This window comes from Bos grunniens, chromosome 4 (assembly GCF_055505025.1).
Source record: "Bos grunniens cultivar Pamir isolate PY7600 chromosome 4, Bosgru_T2T1.0, whole genome shotgun sequence".
Taxonomy (NCBI): domain Eukaryota; kingdom Metazoa; phylum Chordata; class Mammalia; order Artiodactyla; family Bovidae; genus Bos; species Bos grunniens.
The window spans coordinates 50,685,965-50,712,738 of NC_141168.1; the positions used below are offsets into that span (position 1 = coordinate 50,685,965).

General features: G+C 42.9%; 2 long non-coding RNA genes across 9 annotated transcripts in view; one reads left to right on the top strand and one right to left on the bottom strand.

Moving 5' to 3' along the window:
- Positions 1 to 26,774, top strand: part of LOC147374107 (uncharacterized) — a 135,297-nt gene that overhangs the window by 35,429 nt on the left and 73,094 nt on the right. For 2 of the 8 annotated variants that reach the window (XR_015162438.1, XR_015162446.1), the window contains 2 exons: positions 9,096 to 9,398; positions 12,479 to 13,134. The exons of 2 other annotated variants lie outside the window; for them this stretch is intronic. This is a non-coding gene — a long non-coding RNA (uncharacterized LOC147374107). Of the gene's footprint in view, positions 1 to 9,095; positions 9,520 to 12,478; positions 13,135 to 26,774 lie in introns of those variants that run through there. 4 more of the 8 variants (XR_015162436.1, XR_015162442.1, XR_015162437.1 and 1 more) reach the window with 2 other exon arrangements.
- On the bottom strand, positions 11,600 to 12,890 carry LOC147374108 (uncharacterized). Its single transcript, XR_015162449.1, has 2 exons — positions 12,466 to 12,890; positions 11,600 to 11,850 (listed from the first exon to the last, which is right to left on the bottom strand). It is a non-coding gene; the product is annotated as an uncharacterized LOC147374108 (long non-coding RNA).

The following is a 26,774-nucleotide window of genomic DNA, read 5'->3' on the forward strand; positions in this document are numbered from 1 at the left end:
AGAATGACATTGAAACATGTGTAATATCATATAAGAAATAAATCACCAGTCCAGGTTTGATGCAGGATACAGGAAGCTTGGGGCTGGTGCACTGGGATGACCCAGAGCGATGGTACAGGGAGGGAGGTGGGAGGGGGGTTCAGGATGGGGAACACGTGTACACCTGTGGCGGATTCATGTTGATGTATCGCAAAACCAATACAATATTGTAAAGTAATTAGCCACCAGTTAAAATAAATAAATTGAAAAAAAAAAGAAACAAGGAAAAAAAAAAGAAGAAGAAAAACATGGTAGAGATGAAATGTATGTAGAGAGAATAAACCTGGATTCTGGTTTTCCAATTCCAGTTTTTATTTTACTTGGCTTGCAGGTAGTGTGTTTCCTGTTTATGCTGTTAACCCTTTTCAAGATTGTTGTGTCTTTACAATAAAATCCTCTGTGCTTAAGCTAATTGGAGTGGGTTACACTTTCATCCACACAGAACCTTTCTAAAATAATGCTGGATTTTCAAATGAAGTCTTTGGTTTTTAAGAGATGGTGAGGCTGAAGGGAATATTGTCAGCTCGCCAGTTTAGGTGCTAAGCCAGCTTCCACCCATGAAGGTGGTGAAAGACATGGATGGCTTCGGTTTATTAGTGGAAACTCTGGGTAGCAAATTGACAAGTGCAACTTGACCACTGCTTGGTGAGCTTCCACCTCTTGATGTGGCCAAGGATGGACCAAAGACCTCAGCAGTCACTATGGTCTACACTGACCAGAGACAAGAACATTTTGACAAAAATCTGAGACAAGTTACCATGGTGACATACGTTTATTTTTTACACTTAATTTTCCATTCTTGTAACAAAATCTCACAGCTGAAGAAGAGTCATTGTCATTCTTTCAAGTGTCTGATGAAATCTAAAGATCTCTTCATACTAACTGCAGGATTTAATCAGGAGTGGGTAATATGACTGCATGTATTGTAATGAATTTCAAATACTGCAACCTGCAGCGGTTGTCAGTAACTGAATTCCTGGGGTATGCAACTTGTAATTGAAAATCTTTACAGTTTAGTTCCACTGTCATTTTTCTAATTCTATTCAAAGAATGTCTATCAAAAGTTATGCTTTAGTAGAAATGTATATTATGGGAAATTATTAATTCCAACATGTAGGTAATTTGGAAAGCTTGATATTTTTCAGGGTTGTTGAAACTGTAGGAAGAATTTTTATCCTGATAACTTCATGAGGTTGCAATGAGAAGTATTAACATTATTTTATGCAATTTCCTTCAAGATGCTGAGAATCTTTTTTAGGCACACATGCAGCTGGAAAAATTAGGGACTAAACCAACAGGGGATGGAGACCCTGGGAATCTTCTTTGCACTTTTTCCTGGAAGAACCTTTGCTCTTCTGCTCTTCATCTCTCCATTTGTGGGAATTCTGTTCTTCAAGTACAGAGATTAATGGCAGCATGACGAAGTTTTGCTTATCCTTTCTCATGCTAGATTTGTTTGATCATGGAAATCTTACAAGAAACAACCAAACTGCACCACAAAATGATATTGATATTATGGGATTGCATCAATAGCATTGGCTGTTTCATTTCCATTCACTTATCAGCCATATTTACTTCTCAGATATTTCCTTAACCGGAATTGACTGTACTATAATTGCCTATTTCTTTGGTCCATTGGCTGTTAACCTTGAAGTGACTGGGGTAGAGCTGGCGAGGCCTTTCCTGTCAGGCCTGACCTCTCACTATGCTGGAGAGAGCGCTGCCATGACAACGGCGACAGATGTCAGCTAAGCAATGTGCACCCTAGAAAGACTCCTGTATTGAGAAAATCGATCTTGTAATGGTGCCATGGAGCACATTCGCTGAACTGCCAAGTGTTCTAGGCTTAATCATTTATTTCATCTAGCAGAGAGAAGAAAACATAAAAGAAATGAAATGAATTTGACCTCTGTCTTTTGAGTGACTTTAGTGCTACACTGAATTCTAGCAAGTGCCTCTTATGAATTTTAAAAAATTACATTAGGAATAACATTTTGAAGTGAAATGAGTCTTGTAATGCCAACCCTCCAGAAACATGTTATTTCAAATGTCAGATACATAATAGTCATTTGCTATTTTCTGTGTATGTCCAGGGGTTAGCTCTGTCTTGGCTATGTTTCAGGCAAATTATTATAAGGGAACCAGGAATGAAACAGACCAGAGCATGCTGCTTTGATTTTCTCCATTTTTCTCAGCATAAAGCAACTTCCTTTGTGCTGATTATCACGGGGTTTAGTGAGTAGATAAACAGTGTCTCATATTGACAGCTTCGAACCCCTCTCAATTTTAGAGTCTTCCAATAGCTTGTTCCTGGTTCTGTCTCCAGGGTGGAGTTTGTCTCCCTGACAGTTAATTCTGGGACAGCCTTCCATTGCCTTGACAGGCTTGTCATTCACGGCGTGACACCTCTCATTCATCTGAGTTTGGCCTGCTGGATATGCAAATGATCAGAGGACTGAAAACCATAATCCCTCAGCCATGATAGCCAGTATGTCACTGTCACTCTTCTTGGAAGAACCCCCTGTTAGTAGCCAGGGAGTGGTGCAGAACTAAACCAGGGGAGGTGGAATGCACTCATGACCTTTTTTTGGCCCAAGTCTGAACTAGATTTTTTAAAAAGCAAGCATCCAAACCAAGACAAACTCCCCAAAGCCTAAAGATTGTAGACAAATCTCTCTGATAACCTTGCCCATATAAATAAATAGCACTGAAAGTGATTATAGTGAAAAGGATCTCTTAAGATTTTCAATGTGATATGTCTGTCTCTTGTGCTGAGGGATATTTTATTGCATTTTTGCCCTCAAGTGGAGCTGACGGGAGCCAAGCTTGTAATTTAAATCAATAAGAACCCTTTACCATGGCCATAAAATACTTGGCTAAACCTTTGAAGTGGCCACAGTTGAATGCACAGTGAACACAGTATAAATGTTCCTTAAGATGTATTGTATGAGACCACTACTAAAACAGCATTCAAAGGAGCCGGCCTTAAGCATCCTCTGTGACTGATGGGAGAGGGTCCTGCCTGCTTTTGATCGTTTATATGCACTGTTCTCATTGCCACACCAAGTCACTCCAAACATGTCCTCTTAATTGGCACATCACCCCAGCCACAACCTTCTGCTTTCTCTTCAGACCTTTGCACTATCTTGTTGAGGAGGGTGGTTCTGGGATCTGAGTCCCCTTCTAAACCAATAATCCACTTCTGATATGCTGTTGTGTTGATTGCTTCTGTTCCTTTCCACTAAAGCTGGGAAAATAGAACAAAGGCCGGTTGTTCATACCCATCCAGAGAGTGCTGCACGGGTGGTTCGACAAAGCTGCCTGAGCTCTGTGCTTTGTAGAAAACTGAAGGCCCAGGATGCAGCTTGCCTGTTAGTTTCTCTTGGAGTGGATTGATTTTGGAGTAGAGTTCTTCAGGATGGACTTGAAAAGCTGGTGTTCACCTCTGTGCTTCCCTGTCTGCCTCACACCTGCTCTCAGCCTGGCCCTTCTGCTGGCTCCTTCTTGCTACCTTTGTCTCACCATTGTGTGGATGGAATAGATGGATGGATAGATGCTTCCTCACTCTTGTCCTCTTCTGTGTCTCTGTCTATGTCTGTCTTCATACTTTGTCCCTCTCTGTCACTCAGATTCTAAAATCCTCTCTGATTCTATAGTAGCGGTAAACATAATTCTAAGTTTGGAACTTGGCCATGAGGCCATAGAGTCACTCATCCGGTTGGATGGTAGTGATGTGGTTATGCCAAAGTCACAGGCTCAAACCCAGGAGGCAGCCATTCACTTCCAGAGCCAGCGATTGAATATTTTTCTGGGTCATTGCCTCATCAGTTCAGTTCAGTTCAGTTGCTCAGTCATGTCTGACTCTTTGCAATCCCTTGAATCGCAGCACGCCAGGCCTCCCTGACCATTACCAACTCCCAGAGTTCACTCAAACTCACATCCATCGAGTCAGTGATGCCATCCAGTCATCTCATCCACTGTCATCCCCTTCTCCTCCTGCCCCCAATCCCTCCCAGCATCAGGGTCTTTTCCAATGAGTCAACTCTTCGCATGAGGTGGTCAAAGTACTGGAGTTTCAGCTTTAGCATCATTCCTTCCAAAGAAATCCCAGGGCTGATCTCCTTCAGAATGGACTGATTGGATCTCCTTGCAGTCCAAGGGACTCTCAAGAGTTTTCTCCAATACCACAGTTCAAAAGCATCAATTCTTTGGCGCTCAGCTTTCTTCACAGTCCAACTCTCACATCCATACATGACCACCGAAAAAACCATAGCCTTGCCTCATAGAAGCCACTTATTCTTGGTGATAAGCCAAAAATAGGGTCCAGAGTCAGGGGCCACTTGCCATGTTACCTGATAGAATACAGCCTTCTTGACAGTTACCTGAATCTCAGGACCATGTGTCCCAGCAGTTAAAGGACAGATCCACATTTTGTGGTCTTTCTTCTTCTGGTAGGTGCTTTGTGAAGGGCCCATCTGGGTCTCTGGCTCTGTCCCCCTCCGTGGCCATGTGTTATGTGTGTTTGCTGCCAGCAATTTGGCTAGACATTTTGCTGTGTAAGCTCAGCAAACACAACATGGTTAGGTGGCTCTTGACATTTTAGCTGATGTTTATAAGATTTCTTTTGCTCTTACGTGACAGCAGAGTAAGTAGGGCCTCTAAAATTAAAAAAAAAAAATTACAAAAGGGAAAGACGCATATGGAGTAGAGAAAATCTTACTGGCAAAGGACAATAACCTTCAAGTTGGGTGCTGAGTGGAATGAGGGTTCATTACACTATTCTATTTTCCTTCATGCTTTAAAACATTCCATATTATAGTTAGAAGGAGTTAGCATGCCACCTCAGATGCATGGCCACCATACTTAATGAAATTTGATCTCTTAGATCCTTGACCTAAGTCTGTTAGTCTGTCCTTTTACCCACATGTAATAATCACCTTTCTCTTATGAAGCCATTTGAATCTATATCCATTTACCAGCTTTGTGGCCTCAACTTCAACATTTGATATGGGAATATTTGCCTATCTGTTCTTTCAATTTAGACTGTAAGTTCCTTAATATCAGGATTATTTCTTACCTTTCTGTGTTTCCTACCTAGATTCTCACAGTGTGAGGCCCGGAGGAGACTGTTCCACCTTGTGGTAACACAGAAACCTCAGAATATCAGCGATTGAACACAAGGGTCATTTCTTTGTTCATGTAAAGTCTGTTGCTGGCTGGGCAGCCCTTTTTCATCTTGTAGCTATGCTCTCAGGAGCAGGTGGCCTTCAGGGAGACTCTAGCAGGGGAAGGAGATGGAAGTGGCCAACTGGCTCTTGATTGCCTCAGCCTGGAACTGACCCACAGAACTCCCCCCACAGCCCATAGGCTGGAACTGGTCACATGGCCTCCTAACAGCAAGGGAGGCTGGGAAATGGAAGAGAGCTCATATTTGGGGAGCATGCATTGTCCCTGTCACAGACGCTAAACGGTGTTTGTTGAATCTGCCTCTTATCCCATAAGCATATTGCCTCATGATTGTCACCATGAGAGAATGTCCAGGGAAGAATAGTTATTTGTAAAGAATTAGAAATGGCAATCAGATTATTTTCTTTCCATTTTTTTTTTTTTTTTGCTCTACTACTGAATTAGTTCCTACATGGCTGATCCCTTTCTTCAGTTAATGGCAAGGCCCCAGTTGGCTGACTGACCGCTCTTGAAGGAGTTTGGCTCCATAGCCATGGCAGCTGGAATCCAAGGCACAGGGAATCATCTCTTCTCTGTGTCTGAGGATATTAGAGCTCTGTCCTGTCAAGGGACCCATTCTGGGTGCTGCAAGCTGAAGATGCTCACAGAGTAGAGTGGGACCCAGGCAGTTGACATAGTAATAACAGAAAGGATAGCAGTGGTACATCTGGCCATTGCAAGAAAAGAAGGGCACAACTCTACATTATAGTGGGAAGTTTCTGCCTCACACAAGGTTAAAAATGTGTTATCTAAGGAAAGGAAACCATTAACTAAACAGAGAAAATGTAGACTTCAGCCAGGCACAGATTCCTCTGTGTATGCTATGCCACTGTCTTCACTCAAGTTTAGTAATTGAGGAGGTGCTTATAGGCACTTGCGTGTAGGTAAATGTCTGTACAACTGGGTGTTACAGACCTCTGTACCTGCCCTGTTCTGCCTCCTTCCCACCTGCTTCCTCTCTGACTTTTTGCTCTAGGCTCACTATGGGGACCACTGTGAAAATGGCATTTCTTAGAGTGCAGAATGTGCCAATTGAAACTGATATGAATGAGAAAAACAAGCTCCATATGCCTCACTAGCCATTGTTTTTTGGGTGTAAATCTAATTCGCTCATTTCCCCCCCAATAGCTTGTATAAGCCCTGTGTGCAAGGGAGATGGGAAAGAGCAAAAGGTAGTGACCCAATTAAGTAGCTGTCTGCTTTGGTCCTAGGGATGTGAAGAGCAGAAGTCCCTCAGCCTAGTTCAGGCAAGGAGGAATTTTATGGAGGAGGTTCACCTAGGGTGACAAAGGAAAAAGGTCTCAGGGCCAGCGTGGGCAAGAATGAATCTGGGGCAGGAGCAAGTTGCTGTACCAGCTCAGAGAATCCCCATCTTTCTCTAGAACCACAGTGTCTTTCTTTCTTTCTTTAAAAATTTGAATTTTTAATTGAAGCATGGTTGATTTACAATGTTGTGTTAGTTTCTGGTGTTCACAGTGTCTTTCATTGCATCTCTGCTTCTCTCTGTGCCTTTGCTCCATTTTCTCTGCATCTACTGATGGGCTTTTCCTGATACCTCTTGGAATTTTTCTCTCATGGTGTCAGATTACATGTGGCTTTGGCTCAACATGGCCCTGGCTGGGCCTCAGTCTCCCTTTTAACTTCTGGCCACTCTCATGGAATTCCTTAATTTAACTCCCAAGAGAGACATTCTGGTTGGTCCAGTTCTTTTTCCTCCACTACATCTTAGGTTCTGTGCCATGGGTCATTGGGAAGCATTTAGGTTGGCATCTGGTCCAGCCTGCCAGGTGGGTTGAGGGTGAGGGGTGCCTATCTTCTTGTATAAAACATTATCTCCTGGGTGACCAGAGCTGTGTTTGGGGCAGGTTCCTTGGAGAAAAGGCTGCAGCCTTACTGAAGCTGAGATGAAGGAACTTGGCTATGCAGCATCACCTTAGACATACTGATCTGAGAGTCTCCTAGAAACAACAGACAGCCACTGAAGGGCATTAAATGGAGGGCGATCTGACTCTTTTTGCCTCTTTAACAGGTCCTTGTGGCTCTGTCCTGGACAGAGCTGGAGGGGCACGTGGATACGAAAGGGGAAACCAGTTAGGAGGGTTGGTGAGAGACAATAGGGTGGCTGTTGAGACAGCAAGAACTGGGTGGGTTACTCTATTTGATAGTGAATGGTAGCCATCGCCTGTCCCTCTCCCCTGGACACCTAGGTCCAGTCACAGTGATCCCTTTTTAGTTTCTCAAACTCACCCAGCTCATTTTCTCCTTACAGCCTGTGCAGCTGTTGTGCCCTTTGCTGTAACACTCTCCCCTCCCTCCTGCTTAGCCTACTTTTTCTTCAGTCTCAATTCCAAGGTCACTCCCTTCAAAAGCCTTCTCAGATGCCCCTCCACTCACAAAACAGATGAGATTCCTGGTTTGCAATTATAGTCATCCCACAGTATCCATGGGGATTGGTTCCAGGACAGCCTTGGGTACCAAAATCTTAGGATGCACCTTATCTCAGATGGTAAAGTGTCTGCTTGAAATACGGGAGACTCAAGTTGGATCCCTGGGTCGGGAAGATCCCCTGGAGAAGGAAATGGCAACCCACTCCAGTACTCTTGCCTGTCCCATGGATGGAGGAGGCTGGTAGGCTACAGTCCGTGGGGTCACAAAGAGTTGGTCATGACTGAGCGACTGCACTGCACTATATAAAATGATGAAGTACTTGCATATAACCTATGCACATCCTCCTGTATACTTTATGTCATCTCTAGATTACTTGTAATACCCAGTACAGTGTAAATGCTATGTAAGTAGTAGCTGGCATGTGCTGAATTCCCGTTTTGCTTTTTGAAATCTTCTGGAATTTTTCCTTTTTTTTTTTTTAATCCAAGGTTGGTTTAATCTGTGGATGCAGATCCCTCAGATAGAGAGGGCAGACTGTAGTGATTTAATGTCTCTTTCTCCCATTATAATGAAAGTCTCCTATGTTCAAAGATCGTGCTTGTCTTAACCACATTTTAAAAAGTCCCCTGCACCAATATCCTGCCTGTTACATAGTGGGGCCTTTGTAGATATTTTTTGAATGAAGTATGCTGACAGTTTCTCACACCATATTGTTCAAACCTTCCTACAGTTTTGCAACCCCATTTTACAGCTGAGTAAACTGAGTCTCAGAGATCACAAAGCAGGGAAGTGGCAGACCCAGGATTTGAAGTTAAGTCTGTTTTAACACCAGAGCCCTCACTCATCCTATCACAGCAGGAATGAGGTGAGGTTATTTGATTCAAACAACCTGATTCAGAATAGGCCAGAGTCAGAACACTATGAATTCGTTTTGTTTCACTTGTTCCAGCCTACTGAGATCAATTTAATTCACTTAGTATTTATGGGGTGCCACAAACTCAATTCACTATGCTAAATAGGAGGGCAAGAAGGGACAAGCTGGGCTTCAGGGAAATGCCTGTAGCAAGCTGAACACGGCAGGCCTCAGGAGGAGAAGAAGCTGGGTGCCTCCCAGAGGAGCAGCCTGGCCAAAGGCCCAGGTCATTGAATTATTAGGAGGGGTTTGGGGGTCACAAGGACCTGCTTTCCCTGACCCTTGCTGAGATGGGTAGAACAGTTAGCTGGCTGCTTCACGGAAAGGACTTGGCTTTGGGGTCACCCTCTGCTTCTTTCCAACTATTGGGCAACTATTCACACTCTCCAAAACCACGTGTTTGCATCTGTAAAATGAAGATAATGATTGCAGGGCTCTGCTGGAGATTTTATGAGAAAATGCATGGAAAGCACTGAGTTTATTGCCTGGCATATGGTATTCACTAATATTTGTGACCTTCCTTTACCAGCGACCACTGGGCAAGCATCCTGTCTGCTTCTACCAATAGATCAACCCTGGAAGCAGGTCACAAAGAAACATTTCTCTGTGGGGAAGTCAGAAAGTTAGCGACCAAGAATATTGGAAACAGTGACGCAAAGAGATTCCCACTTTCAATTTTTCCCTTTTTGTACTGTTGAAGTGAAATTTGTATAGCATACCACTTCACAGTACGAAGTTCAGTGGAATTTAGTACATTCATCATGTTGTGCAGCTACCACTTCTATGAAGTTCTAAAGTATTTTCATCAGTTCTAAAGGAAACCCTGTACCTGGTAAGCAGTTACTTCCCCATTCCCTCCCTCCTTCAGCCCCTGGAAACCATCAGTTTGTATCTATCTCTGTGAATTAGCCTGTTTTGGATATTTCATGTAAATATAATCATATGATATGTGACCTTTTGCGTCTGGCTTCTTTCACTCAGCGTGTTTTTGGGGTTCGTCCATGTTGTAGCATGCATCAAAATTTCATTTTTTAAATGACTAACCAATGTGCCATTGTATATAATATCACATTTTTTTTCTTTACTCATCCATTGGGTTTCTGCCTTTTGGCTCTTGTGAGTAATGCTGCTGTAAATGTTCCTGAATGAGTATTTGTTTGAGTACCAATTTTCAATTCTTTTTTGGTATATATACCTAGGAGTGGAATTGCTGAATCATGTGGTAATTTTATATTTAATTTTTTTGAGAAACCATATCAAACTGTTTTCCAAAGCAGTTACAGCATTTTACATTCCCACCAGAAATGGACAAGAGTTTCAATTTCTCCAGAGCCCCTCCAATACTTGTTTTCAGCTTTTTTGGAATATGGATACCCTAGTGGGTGTGAAGTGGTGTCTCCCTGTGATTTCCATTGGCATTTCCCCCCACCCCATCCCACATCTTTATTTTCTAAACGCAGAGGAGCCATTTGGTCTTCCTGGCTTCTTTGACTCCTCAGATCTTCCCTGATGGCTAAGAAGTTAGAGGCTTCCATGGGGAGAGAGGTCTGCTGGTACACTTCTAGTTGGATTTTAAATCAGTGCAAACTCTGTGGAAGGCCATTTGGCAACATTCCTCATTGAAATTACAGATGCGCACCCCCTGTGACCCAGCAGTTCCAAGGCTAGGAATCTGTCTTATGGATATACTCCCATGTGACCAAAATGATGTATGTATAGTGTTATTCACTGCAACATTATTTATAATATTTTAATAGCAACAGATGGGAAACAAACTGAATGCCCCCCCACCCCCACCCCAGGGAACCAGTTAAGCAAATTTTGACACAGCCAGACAATGGGATACTGTACAGCTGTAAAAAAAAGAGGGAGGCCCTTCTTCGTGTGCTGATACAGAAGGAATTCCAAGACATTGTCAAGGTAAAACAAATCAAGATGTAGAACAGTATATACATAGGCTGCCTGTCCATGTAAAAATGAGAAAAAAAGAATATGTATGTGTGTGTATTAGTGTATTTTCTTGAATATTGAAGTAACGCTTTGGGGAAGAGGAAATTGGTGTCAGGACAAAGGTGGGAAGGACCACGTTTGCGGTCTACTTTCTTGCGTCAGACCCTGTAAATGTATTTCCTGTTCAAAAAATTAAGTAAATCAAAATGAAGACCATTCATAAGTATTTGAAGGTATCATTAATTTGGCTCTGATTTTCTGGTCATTTAGGTAGGATAGGGACTCTAATGTAGATTTTCCACGAAGAGTAATGCCAGGGATGGAGTTGCAGGAGAAATAATTTAAGTTCTCACCCTTCCCTTTCCCAGTGCAGTCCTGGCTGGAGCCTCAGCTTTGCTGACTTGACCACAATTTGAACTTGAGTCAGCCTGCTGGAGGCCAACCCCAGTCACCTCCCACAGGCCCTCCTCCCTCTGGGTTCCAGGAGGTCTATCCTCAGGGGGGCTCAGACTGAAAGTGATGGGACCGAGTGAGCCGAGGAGCAGACGTGGCCCTGGGCTCAGGATGGATCCTGGGTTCAAGGCAAATCTCTAAACCTGAGCTCAATGCCACTTCCCTATAGTGCAGCAGACAGACCATCCAGGAACAAGCTCTGCCGCTTTCTTGCTAAGTGACTTTGGGCAAATCACCACATGTTTCTGAGCCTCTGTTTTCTCCTCTCTAAATGGGGCTAATAATTGCAAGACTGTTGTGTGTAGAAGATGAAGGCTGTCAAAAGGGCTTTCCTAATGTAAGCCTGATAAATGCTGCAAGTGCGGGTGCGCGCTCATGCGCATGCGCACGCGCACGGGCATGCTCAGTCATGTCCAACTCGTTGCAACCCTGTGGAATATAGCCTACCAGGCTCCTCTGTCCTTGGGATTTTCCAGGCAAGAATACTGGAGTGGGTTTCTATTTCCTATTCCAGGGGATCTTCCCAACTCAGAAATTGAAGCTGAGTTGTATCTCCTGCGTTGGCATGTGGATTCTTTACCACTGTGCCACCTGGGAAGCCCAAGAAGCCCGAGAATGTGAAGGGTCATCTTTTTTTTTAAGAATAATTTTATTTATCTACTTATGGCTGTGCTGGGTCTTCGTGGCTGCGCAGGCTCTCTCTAGTTGTGGCAAGCAGGGGCTACTCTCTAGTTGCAGTGTGGCAGGCTTCTCATTGCATGGCTTCTCTTGTTGAGAGCGTGGGCTCTAGGGCACACCAGCTTCAGTACTTGCTGCACATGGGCTCAGTAGTTATGGCTCCCGGGCTCTAGAGCACAGACTCAGTAGCTGTGGCACATGGGCTGCAAAGGGTCATTTTGAAGGTCACCATGAAAAGTCCATATCGACTAAACATCTCTTACGTGCCCAGATGCTTGAGAGCAGAAGAGATGACAAATGGGAGTGACTCCTTCTCTAGCCTTTAAAGGTGTTCAGGGCTTACAGGGTGGTGAGAGAGCTAGACGTGAAGACAGTTTATTACAACAGTACTGAACATGTAGACCAGAAGAGAATGCACTGTGTGAGGGGCAGAGAGGAGGAGGGCATTAACTCTAGCTGGGACCTCAGCAAAGGTTTCAGAGACCAGACTACAGCAGGGTTGATTCTGGAAAGGAAAGTAGGAGGTTGCTAGGCCCACAGGGAAGATTCAAGGTGGAGGAAACCTTCAGTGGAAAGGCGAGAGGGGAGAAAGAATAGAGTATCTTTGGGCAACTCCAAGCAACTGTCTGCTCAGACTTAGGGAAAGGGTATGGAAGCTGAAGCTGAAAAGGGCTGGGCAGGACACGTATTGGAGGCCTTTTTATGGTCACAGTCAGATAATACAATAAGAAATAAAAGAGAAACAGAGAAACATGGAGCAGCAGGAGATTGTTTTAAAGGTCCCTTCACCCAGACGTAAGACATAAAAGAACCTAAACCTTTTTGCTCCAGGTACCAGATGAATCCAGCTCCCAGTCACAAAGTCTGCCAGTCAGGCTTTGTGTCTTCCTGGTTGAGATCCAAGACATCATGGAGATCCAGAGACAAGCCATCCTCACCACGAAGTCCCCTGCCCCACAGCATCTGTGAGCAAAGAAGTTGTTATAGCCCACAATGAAGTCACTCAGCATTTGGCAATCCCTCTCTCAGAGCTCTTTCCAGATTTTTTGTTTCTGTGCCCATTTCTTAGCAAGTCTGTGGTTCCTTGAGGATGGAGGCCATGTGTGACTCATCTTTATAGAATGGACCTAGCTCTGTGTCCAGCTCATAGGTTGAGCTCAGTTGGTGCTTGTTGATGGATGAATCGAAGCCTGGGAGGCAGAAGTGGGGCATGTTCTCTGTCAAAGACGGGAGAGAAGGTTTTCTGAAAAGAGTGATAAGAGATGTGAGTGGTACCCTCTGCTTCCTTTCCTCCTGTTTTTTATTCATTCTCTCCCTCTCACATTGCTCCTGTTAAACTCATTGTTTTGGGTGCCTCCTTAGTTTTCTGGAAATACCTACTACGCTGGATTTTGTGCATTTGGGGCATGGCTACCCAAATAATACCCGTGTACCAGAACAGTTACTTGGGCTATTGTGGTTGATATTAATAAATCAAAGATCTCTAATGCGGGTTTCTATTTTACATTTCTTTGTTGCATATATTAGGAAATATTATATAATTTAGTGTTCCAACACAAGGTTGTTTTCTATGGTCCACAGACTATTTTTTTTTTTTTTTTTTTCTGTTTGGAATTAGAAACTGATGATACTGTCACTTTTTCCCTCAGGAAAATATTTATGGATTTAGCATTCTTACTTTGAGGGTAATTCTCCAGTGGTTCTGCCTAAATGTTTCTCCTTTAAATTCATCCTGAGGCCGAACTTTAATGTTTGAAATGATTAGTTCACACTGCAACTAATTTAGAATTTGAGTAAACAGAGACAGTTTGTGTGTATATCCTCATAAGAAAGATTTGAAATAACCCTTTATCTCAAAAGCTTCAGAATTTTACTTACAAATGTGAAGAATTTCATCAAAGTTGTCACTATTTTACAAACCAAGGGCTTAAGAAATCAAAGCTTTCTTGAATCATCAGGGCCTACCAACTATTTTGGAGGCTTCGCTGGTGGCTTAGATAGTAAAGAATCTGCCTGCAGTGCGGGAGACATGGGTTTGATCTCTGGGTCTGGAAGATCCCCTGGAGAAGAGCATGGCAATCCATTCCGGTATTCTTGCCTGGAAAATTCCATGGACAGAGGAGCCTGGTGAGCTCTATAGTCTATCAAGTCACGAAGAGTTGGACATGACTGAACAGCTAATACTTTCACTGTACCAACTATTTTTGAAGATTTGATGCTTATGATGCATGAATTCAGTTCAGTTCAGTTCAGTTGCTCAGTCGTATCGGACTCTTTGAGACCCCATGAACCGCAGCACGCCAGGCCTCCCTGTCCATCATCACCTCCTGGAGTCCACCCAAACCCATGTCCATCGAGTTGGTGATGCCATCCAACTATCTCATCTTCTGTTGTCCCCTTCTCCTCCTGCCCTCAATCTTTCCCAGCATCAGGGTCTTTTCAAATGAGTCAGCTCTTCCCATCAGGTGGCCAAAGTATTAGAGTTTCAGTTTTAGCATCAGTCCTTCCAATGAACACCCAGGACTGGTCTCCTTTAGGATGGACTGGTTGGATCTCCTTGCAGTCTGAGGGACTCTCAAGAGTCTTCTCCAACACCACAGTTCAAAAGCATCAAGTCTTCGGCGCTCAGCTTTCTTTATAGTCAAACGCTCATATCCATGCATGACCACTGGAAAAACCATAGCCTTGACTAGACGGACCTTTGTTGGCAAAGTAATGTCTCTGCTTTTTAATATGCTGTCTAGGTTGGCCATAACTTTCCTTCCAAGGAGTAAGCGTCTTTTAATTTCATGGCTGCAGTCACCATCTGCAGTGATTTTGGAGCCCAGAAAAATAAAGTCAGCCACTGTTTCCACTGTTTTCCCATCTATTTCCCATGAAGTGATGTGACCAGATGCCATGATCTTAGTTTTTGGGTGTTGAGCTTTAAGCCAACTTTTTCACTCTCCACTTTCACTTTCATCAAGAGGCTCTTTAGTTCTTCTTCACTTTCTGCCATAAGGGTGGTGTCATCTGCATATCTGAGGTTATTGATATTTCTCCTGCAATCTTGATTCCAGCTTGTGCTTCCTCCAGCCCAGTGTTTCTCATGATGTACTCTGCATATAAGTTAAATAAGCAGGGTGACAATATACAGCCTTGATGTACTCCTTTTCCTATTTGGAACCAGCCTGTTGTTCCATGTCCAGTTCTAACTGTTGCTTCCTGACCTGCATACAGGTTTCTCAAGAGGCAGGTCAGGTGGTCTGGTATTCCCATCTCTTTCAGATGCATGAATAAGTATTAATAATAATATGTTGTTGTTGTATAGTTGCTAAGTTGTGGTTTGACTCTTTTGTGGTCTGTAGCTCACCTGGCTCCTCTGTCCATGGGATTTCCCAGGCAAGAATACTGGAGTGGGTTGCCTTTCCCTCCTCCAGGGGATCTTCCCAACCCAGGGATCAAACCCACATATCCTGTATTGGCAGTCGGGTTCTTTACCACTGAGCTGCCAGGAAAGCCCAAATAGGTAACGTGCTGCTAAGTCACTTCAGTCATGTCCGACTCTGTGCGACCCCATAGACGGCAGCCCACCAGGCTCCTCTGTCCCTGGGATTCTCCAGGCAAGAATACTGGAGTGGGTTGCCATTTCCTTCTCCAATGCATGAAAGTGAAAAGTGAAAGTGAAGTCGCTCAGTCGTGTCCGACTCCTAGCGACCTCATGGACTGCAGCCTACCAGGCTCCTCCGTCAATGGGATTTTCCAGGCAAGAGTACTGGAGTGGGGTGCCATTGCCTTCTCCAAAATAGGTAATATAGACCCATTAAAATTTCAGTTTTTAGTCCATTGATCTCATTTGCTTGTTAAAATCCATTTATAGGAAATCCAGTTCAACCAAGTATCTGCATAAGGTAACATGGACAAAGACTTTGTAAACTGGTGAAAACTATTCCACTTTTAGGAATTATTAATGTCTGCATATAGTTGTAAATATAAGACTGTATTTTTTAAAGATGTAGACAATTATCTACCATTTCTGGTATTTGCCTGCTGTTTCTGTTACAAATAAATCTTTATTATTTTCCATATTAAGATAAACAAAACCAGAGAAGGTATTTTTACTTTTCACACCTTTTTATGTCCTCTGGAGAATCTAGTCTTGCTTCCCAGCTGTCTGCATTTTCAAGTCAAGTAACAACCTTGCAATTCAAGTGTGAAGAATCCCCCCACTGAAGGTAAGAAGTAACTTAGACATAAAACCCAGCACTTATCCACGTCTCCGCATAATGTGCTTCCCAGTCATCTGCCTTCCAGCAAAGTTAGTTTGAAGGCTCTGGATTTTTTTAAAAAAATAAAGTATAGTTGATTTCTGATATTATGTTAATTTCAAGTGTACAGCAAAGTGATTTTGAAATATATTTGTGTGTATCTATATTCTTTTTTTAAAATTCTTTTCCATTATAGTTTATTACAAGATGTTGAATATAGTTTCCTATGCTACACAGTAAGTAATCCTTGTTGTTTATTTTATATGTGGTAGCATGCATTGGTTAATCCCATACTCCTAATTTATCCCTCTTTCCCTTTCCTTTTTGGTAATAGTAAGCTTGTTTTCTGTGTCTGTTGAGTTTGTTGCTGGTTTGTAAATAAGTTTATATTGCTTTTTAGATTCCATATATGAGTGATATCACATGGTATTTGTCTTTTAATTTCTGATTTATTTTACTTAATTTGATGATCTCCAGCTCCATCCATGTTGCTGCAAACAGCATTATTTCATTGTTTTTTATAATGGAGTAATATTCCATTTTTATATATGTCTCATCTTCTTTTGCCTGGAAAATCCCATGGACGGAGGAGCCTGGAAGGCTGCAGTCCATGGGGTCACTGAGGGTCGGACACGACTGAGCGACTTCACTTTCACTTTTCAGTTTCATGCGTTGGAGAAGGAAATGGCAACCCACTCCAGTGTTCTTGCCTGGAGAATCCCAGAGATGGGGGATCCTGGTGGGCTGCCGTCTAAGCGGTTGCACAGAGTCGGACATGACTGAAGCGACTTAGCAGCAGCAGCAGCCGCAGCATCTTCTTTATCCATTCATCTGTTGCTGGACACTTAGGTTGTTGCCATGTCTTGACTACTGTGAACACTGGGATGCGTGTATATTTTCTAGTTGAAGGCCCTGGATTTTTGAGCATTCTTCAGACTGCTGTTCTGTGTGCCTGGTTTCAGTAGGCCCTCTGAAAATCCAAAGATGCATCAGCTATCAGGGGATTAATTTCTCATCTTAAAATTACTCTTCAGACACAAGATTTAAACATTCACCCTAATGACCCTAGAATTCCCTTCCCAGAGTATTTGGTGGTTTACACAGAGGGCTATATTCTCCCTGTGGCAGCCACTAGGGAATCTTTGAAAATCTGTCATTTCCAGTAAACTGCCTTCTCACTGTACTTCCCCATGAGAATGCCTCACCAATACTACCAGTCCTTCAGACCTGCCCTGTTTCCTCCGAATCCCCAGCCCATGTCTCTCCCTTTCACTCTCTGCTCCAGCTCTACTCTCTGGATGGGCATCAGGCACGCCCACCCACTGTCCCTCCAGGGACCTTGAGGTTTGGGTTTCTCTGTCTAGTAGACTTCATTCTTGTTCTTATCACATCATCTTCATGCTCTTCATGAACTTTTATGTTTTGTAATTATTTCTCTTGATTCCCGTTTTCATTCCCACCAGCATGTAAGCTCCTTGGCAGCAAGCGTTACAGGTCCTCTCACTGCCATCCATCTAGGCCTGGCAGGATGCTATGCTCAGAGATTGCCAGTCGTCCACCGAAGTTTGTTCTCCTCCCTAAAGTAACAGGATTGAAGCCGCACATTGCCAGGCACCAGCTATACCACAATACCAGCTTCTTTTGTGACCGGGAGGCCCGATGCCCAAGTTGTCACCTGTGGAGTGAGATAAGAAGTGAAGTGTTTAACTCCTGCCTCATTTGTCTGGAAGCCAAGCCCTAGACTGGTGCTTACCTACCTGAGGGCAGGCACATGGCACTGCCATGACCAGTTTGACTGTGTAGAAAGGGCAATGCTCTGGATGGCAGCAAGTGAATGGAAAGACATGGACTTAAGTCCATGACCACATATGGCAGAGTTTCTCTCAACCTGGACCATCTGCCTTCTAGTGTCACATAAATAACAGAGTAAGCTTGTGCTTCTTTAGGCTTCTATATTTGGTGATCTCTTTGCTATTTGACTTAACTTTCAACCTGAGCACACGGTGTTAAATAAGTGGTTGTTGGATGAGACTCATTAGGGGCTCACTATTTTTTTCTGTTCCGTCATCCCAGCACCAGGAGTCATTCACTGAGCACCTGTCAGGTCTTGGAGAAACACACACAGGAACTGTCTCAGGCTGATTGGGAATCCCCTTCTTTTCCCATCTCAAAGCTCCCTTGTGGCTTTCAGCGTCTCACTATACCACTGATAGTTTTTGCTGTTCCATCCAAAAGAAACCGAACTTGAAAGAACATCACAAAGCATGGGAGTAATGCTTTTTGTGTGAAGCTTCTAGGTCACTGTGTTATAGAAGGTTTTGTGTGAGACAGAAATGTCATCTCACAGCTATGGGAACCCATGACACACATCATAGCAGAGGGTTCCGCCCCTTTGATAGTGTTATACTCATTTCCATGGTTAAGGTCTGTGACACTTCCTGCTCGAAATTTTACTGTTAGACAAGTTTTCATGAAACTCTTGTTCAGATGACGGTAGGTGGTTTTGTTTGGTTATTGATCTTCTGGGAAGCAATGTTAGTTGGGAGTCACGATTTCCTTGAAATATTGTCAGGTATGGCTTTAGTTATGGAGAAAAATAGTTTTCCCTTTCTCAATAAACTTCTATACTTAGGTCCAGTGTATTTTTAAGCTCTACTATATTTGAAGAAAGACATTTCGTAGTCATGCAGTTAATCTCTTGCCTTGTCCCAGAGTTAGCATTGAAAAAGCTATCAGGACTTAGGCTGGTTTTAGGGCTGTGCCTACAGCAAACAGACTCTGAGATGGGGATTTATTGGAGAAATTGATTGGAGAATGTTCTGGAAATGATACCTCGGAGGAGTGAGGGAAGAAGAATGGGGCAGAAAGAGGAGTTAAGTTGTCACAAAGCTGGAATCTAGAGCTAGGAGGGCCCCCAGAGTTGTCGTATATTGAGGCCAGGGGGCTGGGCCTTTGTACCTTCCCCTCCCCCCATTCCACCAGTCAAGAGATGCAGCTGGAAGGGAATGTAACTTTTGGTGAGGTAGCTCCAAGAGCATGCCTAAGGAGGGTCTTGGATGTGAATTATCAAGAAAGCCCAAACTTCTGGCTGTTAGGGGAATGAGTGTCAGGGTCCTGAAGCGGGGCCTAGGCGGCACTGCCTGGCATCCACTGCAGGGCTTCAACATCCAATTAGTACCCAGACAATCCCATGAGGGCACTCACGGCCTTGCCTATCTTGTCCTGTGCTGAGTCTCCTACCCTTAGAACAATGCCTAGTGCCGAGCATATAGCAGCCACTTCATGGATATTTGCTGAATAAATAAATGAAAGAAGTAACAAACAGAATTATGCAAAGGATATACAAATTAGGATACTTTCAGTAAGCTTTGTCATAATTGAGAAACCTTACTTGGCTTTAAACTTCCTAAGCAGAGACTGAAATCTTTACAGATATATTCGAACTATATGAACATCACCAGCCCTACCTGCATTAGGTAGGGCGCTATAAGGTAGACACACAAGTCATTAACAAAATATTAGGAAATTGAATCTAACAAGACATGAGATTGATTCCAAGAATGTAAGATTCTTTAAATGTTTGAAGATTATCATTGTGATTTAATAAATTACAGAACATGAGAGAAAATCATGAGATGGTCACAATGAACAGAGAAAACACTCTCAGTAAACTAGTGCTAGAAGTCGATGAAATCAATGAAAAATGAAATCAATGAAATCAATTAGCCCTTCCTGCATTAGGACAGATTATGGGAAAGTGTTCTGCGTCTACCTGAGTAGTCAGCAAAGTGGCAGGTGAGTTTCTTTCTAGGCAAGAATAAGTCAATGCATTCAGGGAAAACTACTCTTAAAATCAGGATATATGATGTAATGAGGTTTGACAATAAGAGAATATTTAAAATTGGGGCCTCCCTGGAGAATCCAGTAGACATCTTTTCCAGACTCACAAGCTGAGGGTTCTGAGTTATTGGCTATGACTAAATCTGTGATAGTATGAGAATGAGTCATCGAGGCTGGTTCCTGACCAGCCTGGGGTCCGTTGCCATGACGAGGGCCATCATTATACCATGCTTGGTCATCATCATTAGCAGATGCAGCAGCCTGGCCTCCAAAACACCCTTTTGAATTCACAATCTCATTTAATTGTCAAATACAGGAAGGGAGCAAAAATAGTTTTCTTACAGCATTACATTAATAATGTAGACACACAAGTCATTAACAAAATATTAGCAAATTAAATCCAACAAGAAATGAGGTTGATCCCGAGAATGTAAGATTCTTTAAATGTTTGAAAATTATCATTGTGATTTAATAAATTACAGAATATGAGAGAAAATCACGAGATGGTTACAATGAAAAGAGAAAACACTCTTAGTAAACTAGCGCTAGAAGTCAATGATATCAATGAAAAATCTGCAGATAACCTCATATTTAGTGGTGAAACATTAAACCCTTTTCCCATAAGAATGGGAGTAAGAGAAACAGGTGATTGAGAGCGAGAGGTACGAACTTACAGTTACAAAATAAATGAGTCACAGGTATGAAATACAAGGTAAGGATTGATGAAAATATTTTTTCATAGTGGCTAGGGTGACCACACCATTTATCATCATAACTGTGACTGTATGAGTGAAAAGAGGTGCTATTAACAATTACCCTGAGTCAAGAGGCATCAACCAGACCTGTCCTGGGCAAATTGGGACATTTGGTCCCTCAGCCTGTAATAGATACGGAAGAAACAGGCATGTGAGGGGAGTGCATGGATAACAGAGCTCTGTGGGATCTGCTCAAGCCATGCAACCCAGAGGCAAGTGTTCTACGATCTCCTATGATCAGGGCTTCCCTGGTGGCTCAGCAGTAAAGAACCCGCCTGCCAATACAGGAGACGTAGGTTCAATCCCTGGGCTGGGAAGACTCCCTGGAGAAGGAAGTGGTAGCCCACTCTAGTATTCTTGCCTGGGAAATCAGATGGACAGAGGAGCCTGGTGGGCTACAGTCCATGGGGTTGCAAAAGAGTCAGACATGACTTTGCAAATAAAAACAAAAAACAGCAACAACATTAGGAGCGTCAGCTCTTTGTTGACGCTTAGGGTTTTCCCTGCTTTTGCTGCTAATTGTAATCAAGAATAATACAATTATAATAAAGAATAATAGCTACTGTGTCATGGGCACTTACAAGAGGCCAGGCACTCTGAGAAGTGGTTTATGTGACCATTTCATTCAACAACTCTAGGAGAAGGGCACTATTGTTACCTGTATTCTTTAGAGAGGTTAAGTAACTTTCCCAAAGTCACTCAGCTGGGAAGGCTTGGGTCTGGGATTTGAACCTAGACTCCTAACCGTGATGTTTACCAGTCCTTGTTTTTTCCCTTTTGGGGTGCAGGCCTTTTCAAGGATGCAGGAGTCTGGCACATGTCGAGGGGACAGTTAGACAAGCACCAGAGTGGAAATAGGGGGGGCTCTGGCAACATCCTAGCCTCTCAGTTCTGGTCTTATCCTGATTCCACACTGGAGGCACAGAAGCACAGAGTGGATATGGGCTGCTGCCCAGTGCAGGCGTGATCCAGACTTTTGACCTGGGCCAGCAGCAGGCTCTTTGTGTTCACGATTGCACTGTGATTCTGTGTGGACTAATGCCTGCGGCAGACGGGAATCTTGCCCCTCCAGATATCTGCATATCATTCCTAGAACCGCCAGGTCATCACTGGGCCACACAGTCCACACTGAATTCTTTTCATCTCTTTCCATCAGTCAATCTGAGGGCCTCCTTAATTATCTTTATTGCTTTTCTCTGAACTCTTCAATTTGCTGGCATATCGCTTTTCGGGTAGAGAGATACCAGAAGTGTTCAGAGAAATTATAATCTCCTGTGCATGATGTAATGCTTTGGCCTGGGAAGTTGAAAATCATAGCAGTAGTTTTAAGTGCCATTGGTATCATAACCTGCAATCAATTTGGTCATCTTCAATTAAGTTAACTTTTGTTTTTTTTCATTTAAGGTGAGTACATGGCTCAAAGTCAATATAATTTATATCTGGAGTATTTCAAGCTGTGTGTTTCTGTGTGTGTGTGTGTGTGTGTGTATTAAAAGCAAAAACAATAAAGCCAATTCAGAAAGCAAAAATAAGGCATTTCTAAGTCTTTTCTCATTTTCCACTATGTCAGCTACTATGTGCTGGACCCCAGGTGCTGTGTTCAGAAGTATTTGATCCTGGAATACTTTGAATATTTTAAATACTTTGTTCATTAAAAATTACTCTTGTTTTCTCTGACACTCTTTTAATGATCATATTTTGACTTGTTCCTATTTGTAGATTGATAGCTTTTAGTTTCTGGGGACAGTAGCCCATTTGTGTGTCTGTGTGTGTGTGTTTTGTAACATTTATTTATTTGGCTTCACCAGGTCTTTGTTGCAGCATGTGGGATCTTTAGCTGAAACATGGGAGTTCTTAGTTGCAGGATGTGGATACAGCTCCCTGATCAGGGATCAAACCTGGGCCCCCGCTTTGGGAGTGTAGAATCTTAGCCATTGGGGAAGTTTGATAGTGGCCCATTTATGACTCAGGTTATGTTTAACAATCTTTGGCTTGATTATTTTGAAGTTACAGGTACTTTGGCATGGGCTTCCATGGTAGCTCAGATGGTAAAGATTCTGCCTGCAATAAGAGACCCAGGTTTGATCCCTGGTCAGGAAGATCCCCTGGAGAAGGGAATGGCGACCCACTCCAGTATTCTTGCCTGGAGAATCCTGTGAACAAAGGAGCCTGGCAGGCTACAGTCCATCGATTGCAAAGAGTTGGACACAGCTTGGCAACTAAGACACACACATACACACACACACACGTACTTTGGTATGAATAACTACATTGCCCAGAATATCAAAATGCTAACCATGTAATACTCTTTTTCCATAAATAAAAACAGAAGACCCAATTAACTTGAATTAAAAAAAATTTGAATTCAATTTCAGAACGTGATTGCCATCATATTTAAGCTACTTTGATTATTTTTTTTTCGAAGTCTGTCTTTCCTTAGAGTAGCTTTCATTTTTTTTACTTTGTATTATTTGCCCAAAGATGGTTATATGAGTATTACTTCCCAAATGATGAGGTTGTCTCCCAAAAGCAGATTCAGTTTTAAATTTCCAATATTTTAAAGCTTGTTAGAACATGATAAAAACATGAGCAGCACACAGCTACTCATTGAAGGAAGGTACGGCTTACAGAGTCAAATCACACATGACCTGATCTGACAACCCATCTCCTCTTGTCCAGGTAATGATTTTGAAACAGCCTCTCAGGAGGTCAGTGCTGACCCTAGCTCTGTCCACAGGCCTGGCAGCTGAAGCCCCATAGTCTCAGGATGAGATGCAGATCTAGTTGAACTTTTTAGCCTCCACAGATCACTTCCTTTTGGAATTTAGGCCCACCAGTGCCTTCTTAAATAATTTTTGTTCACAGTGTAAGAATTTGTTTTGGTTCAGGAGTCTGTTTACCTGGGTATTAGAGTTGTTCTCATTTCTAGCCTCCCCTATGGGCAGGAGAGAGTTAATACAGAAAATGGAGTTCATTTTGTTTGAATGTGAATGCAGATCACAACCTTACATGTATGACTTTGGTTAAAAACAACCACACAATGCCACCACCAAACACTACCCCACAAACTTCTCTTCAGAGTCTCAACAATATCCTTTCTTGAACCTCCTCTGACTTTGTGTCTTTCTATAATATACAGTATAATTTATAAAAGTGTGAGTAACTGTGGAATTGTTCTCCTAATAGATTCTGAAGATTCCAATTTCCATTCTGCCACAGAAGACTGAAAATCCACTTGTGCTCACTTATCTGTATCTGTACCTCATCCCCATGCTGCATCAAAAATCAGGTTCAGGTGCAGGTTAAGAGCACACATTTACCTCAGGAATATGGGGCTTATTAAATATCTCTCCACAATTAACATCACCATATCAATAAGAATTATCATTAAGTCCTGTCAATCAGGTGCTGAATTTTGCTTCAGGGAAACAAAACAATTTAAATTATAGCAAGTGCTCCCCTTCTTTTTTTTTTTTTAACATGCTTCTCTTTAAATTGGATAATTATGTGGCTTTTCATTAGATTCCTCTAAGCATAATAGATCACGATATTCACCCTTTGACCTTGGTGATGAATGTCTCTGGTGAAAACATGTGACAAGCAGTGTTCTAATGAGAACAAAATACTGAATAACTGGAAATCTTGTATAATAAAAGGAGTGAGCAGGAGGGAAACACAACCACCTTTAAGGTTGCTGCGCAAAATGTATTTGTAATGGGGCAATGATATGGGTTGGGAAGAAAAGAGGCTATTTTTGGTTCTAATCATATGGATGGAAATTCTGATTTTTCTTCTTTGATGTGTAAAAAAAGAGAAAAAAGGAGAAAGAGACATTTCAGGAAAGCCGCACATCAGAAAATACTGGTCTCGACTGAATTGCCAGCGCAGATGGAGTGAATCCACTGGCCTAAGGGGGATTCAGATGACTCGCTGCATCTTGGAACACCTGCAAGTGGTGTCTGAGGGTAGCTCTCTTTTCATTGCTGTCTTTATGGGAGTTCCAAATGTGAGGACAGCTTAAGAAGGAAGTGATTTGGTCTTGGGGAAGCTATAGTCTCATAGGGGCTGTCAGGGAAGGGCAGGAGGGACAGGGAGACCTCTGATTTCTCCTCACCTCCCCTTTTCACTCAACGCTTGGGCAGCCCGCCCCACTGGAGTGGTCGCCCTGCACATCTCTGGAGTCCTCATTCTCTGATGGCTAGAGGGACCTGGGTGTCCTGAAGTTGGCCCTGAGATGTAGCCGTAGGTCAAGAACAAGCTGGTTGCTGTCAGCCTCTCCTTCTTGCTCCCTTCCCCATGCCCTTGCTCACCCAGGGTCCCTGGATGACTAGTTTGGGCACTGACCCAACCACAGCTTTTCTCCCAGTGAAAAGGGATGGGAGGCTTCCTGCCACAGGAGCCCATGACACTTTGATGTGCCCTGGGGTCATGAAAATGGGCAAAGTTTGCTTCTTTTAGATTTCCTAGATCCTTGTCTGTCCATTTGATCTTGGGATATACAGCACAAGAGCAGCCTATTAGAAAGCTATTTATCAAAGGTATGGATTTGCAGTAACTTCTAAAGCCATGGAGTTTGAAGCAGGAATTACTTGTCAAACACACAAGCTAGGTTGTGCTTGTTTAGGGGATGAAGAAAGGAAGACAGGAACCACCACTTATTAAATACCTACTATGGGCCAAGGGCTTTAACAGGCTCTTGATACCTGCTTTCTGGTTTAACTCTCATCAGCTTATTATCCCATTTTATGATTTAGGAATTGGCCCAATCATGTCCTAGAATGATATTGATAGAAGGGCTGGGATTTGGCCATAGGTTGGTCTGACTCCCAAGTCTGTGTTTTCTGCTTTAAAGGTAGCACATAACGTAATGCTACTCTATCTTCCAGAAACTGTGCTTTTATCATAAACTTCTCCCCAACTTACCGTTCCAGATCTCACACTTGGAATTGATTTGGGTTATTATGGACTTAATATTATTACTATTAGTCTAGCTAGTTGTGCAATTTATTTTGTTTCAGAGAAGACATGCAAGAGAAGAAACATCTGCCTCCATAAATTGATTTCTTCCGGTGAGTTCCAGTTTGGGAAAAGGATTTACAGTGAGTGATGTGTGTGCTTATAGAAGATTAAGAAACTGACCAGGCTCGAAACCGTGGTTGCCTTTGTTTATCTGTAGATCTGGTCTGCTTAAGGTAAAAAACTCGCCCTGGGACCTCATCCCTGACCTCCACCAGGTGGATTTGAGAGAAGGAAACCTCAGGGCCAGCAATCCCTCACCTCTTTCCACAAGAATCTGCCAGGAAGAGAAATATCCAAAGTTCATTTTGAGCCCTCAGCCTGGGATTTATGTGTGATTTGTCATGGACATTAGGCAATTTTTGGCATACAGACTGGAAGAAGAACAGAGCGAGGGAAGGCTCTGCCTGCCCATCGAGATTGTCCTCTCTGCAGCAGTCACTGTTGGAGACATCTCTGGTTTGCACTCCCAGATCAGTTGCACAGAAAAGGGATCTAGTAGCTTCTCCCTAGTCACCCCTATTCTGAGAAAACTGGAAAAAATGGGTAATAGTTATAAGTACTTGGGGACTCTAGGGTATGTCCCCAATAAATCTATAAAGAGGGGCTGTCATTCTCTGAGATTTAACCCTAGAAATCATCGAAAGGAGATGAAATAGTTCGCAGGACCACACAACTAACATACAACCTGTTTGACATTTTATTTGAAAATTCTAAGGAATGATTTGACGACAAAGGGGGAAGGTTATTTGGCCATAGAAGCACGATAAATAAAAGGTCTCAGAGGCAAACATTAGCAGGGCCCACCCAGAACTTGTCCAAGGGAGAGGGAGCTGAAATCCATTGACTTAGGTAATTTCTGATGCTCTTGAAGAGGCATCTCTGGTGGAAAGCATAGACATTACCTGTGGGTTATTGACAGACTGCAAGGAGTCAGGTTCCTTTGGCAGGAACGTCCCATCCTATCATAGTGCCACTTAAATATTTGGTTTGCCCTGTCTTGATTCAGCATTCACCAAACAGCCTTCAGTTTGTGTCTCACGATTGCCTTCAGATCGTTCCTTCCTATGAGTACTTGTAAACGGAAAGCAGATGGAATGATGACACCGGGTCATCATTAGAATATTCTGGGTAGTAATTTCTCACTAAAAGTGTGGTTGGCACATTTTGATATTATATACACATGTTGTTTGAGTAAACTCCGGGAATTTGGTGGTGGACAGGGAGGCCTGGTGTGCTGTAGTCTATGGGGTCTCAAAGAGTCGGATA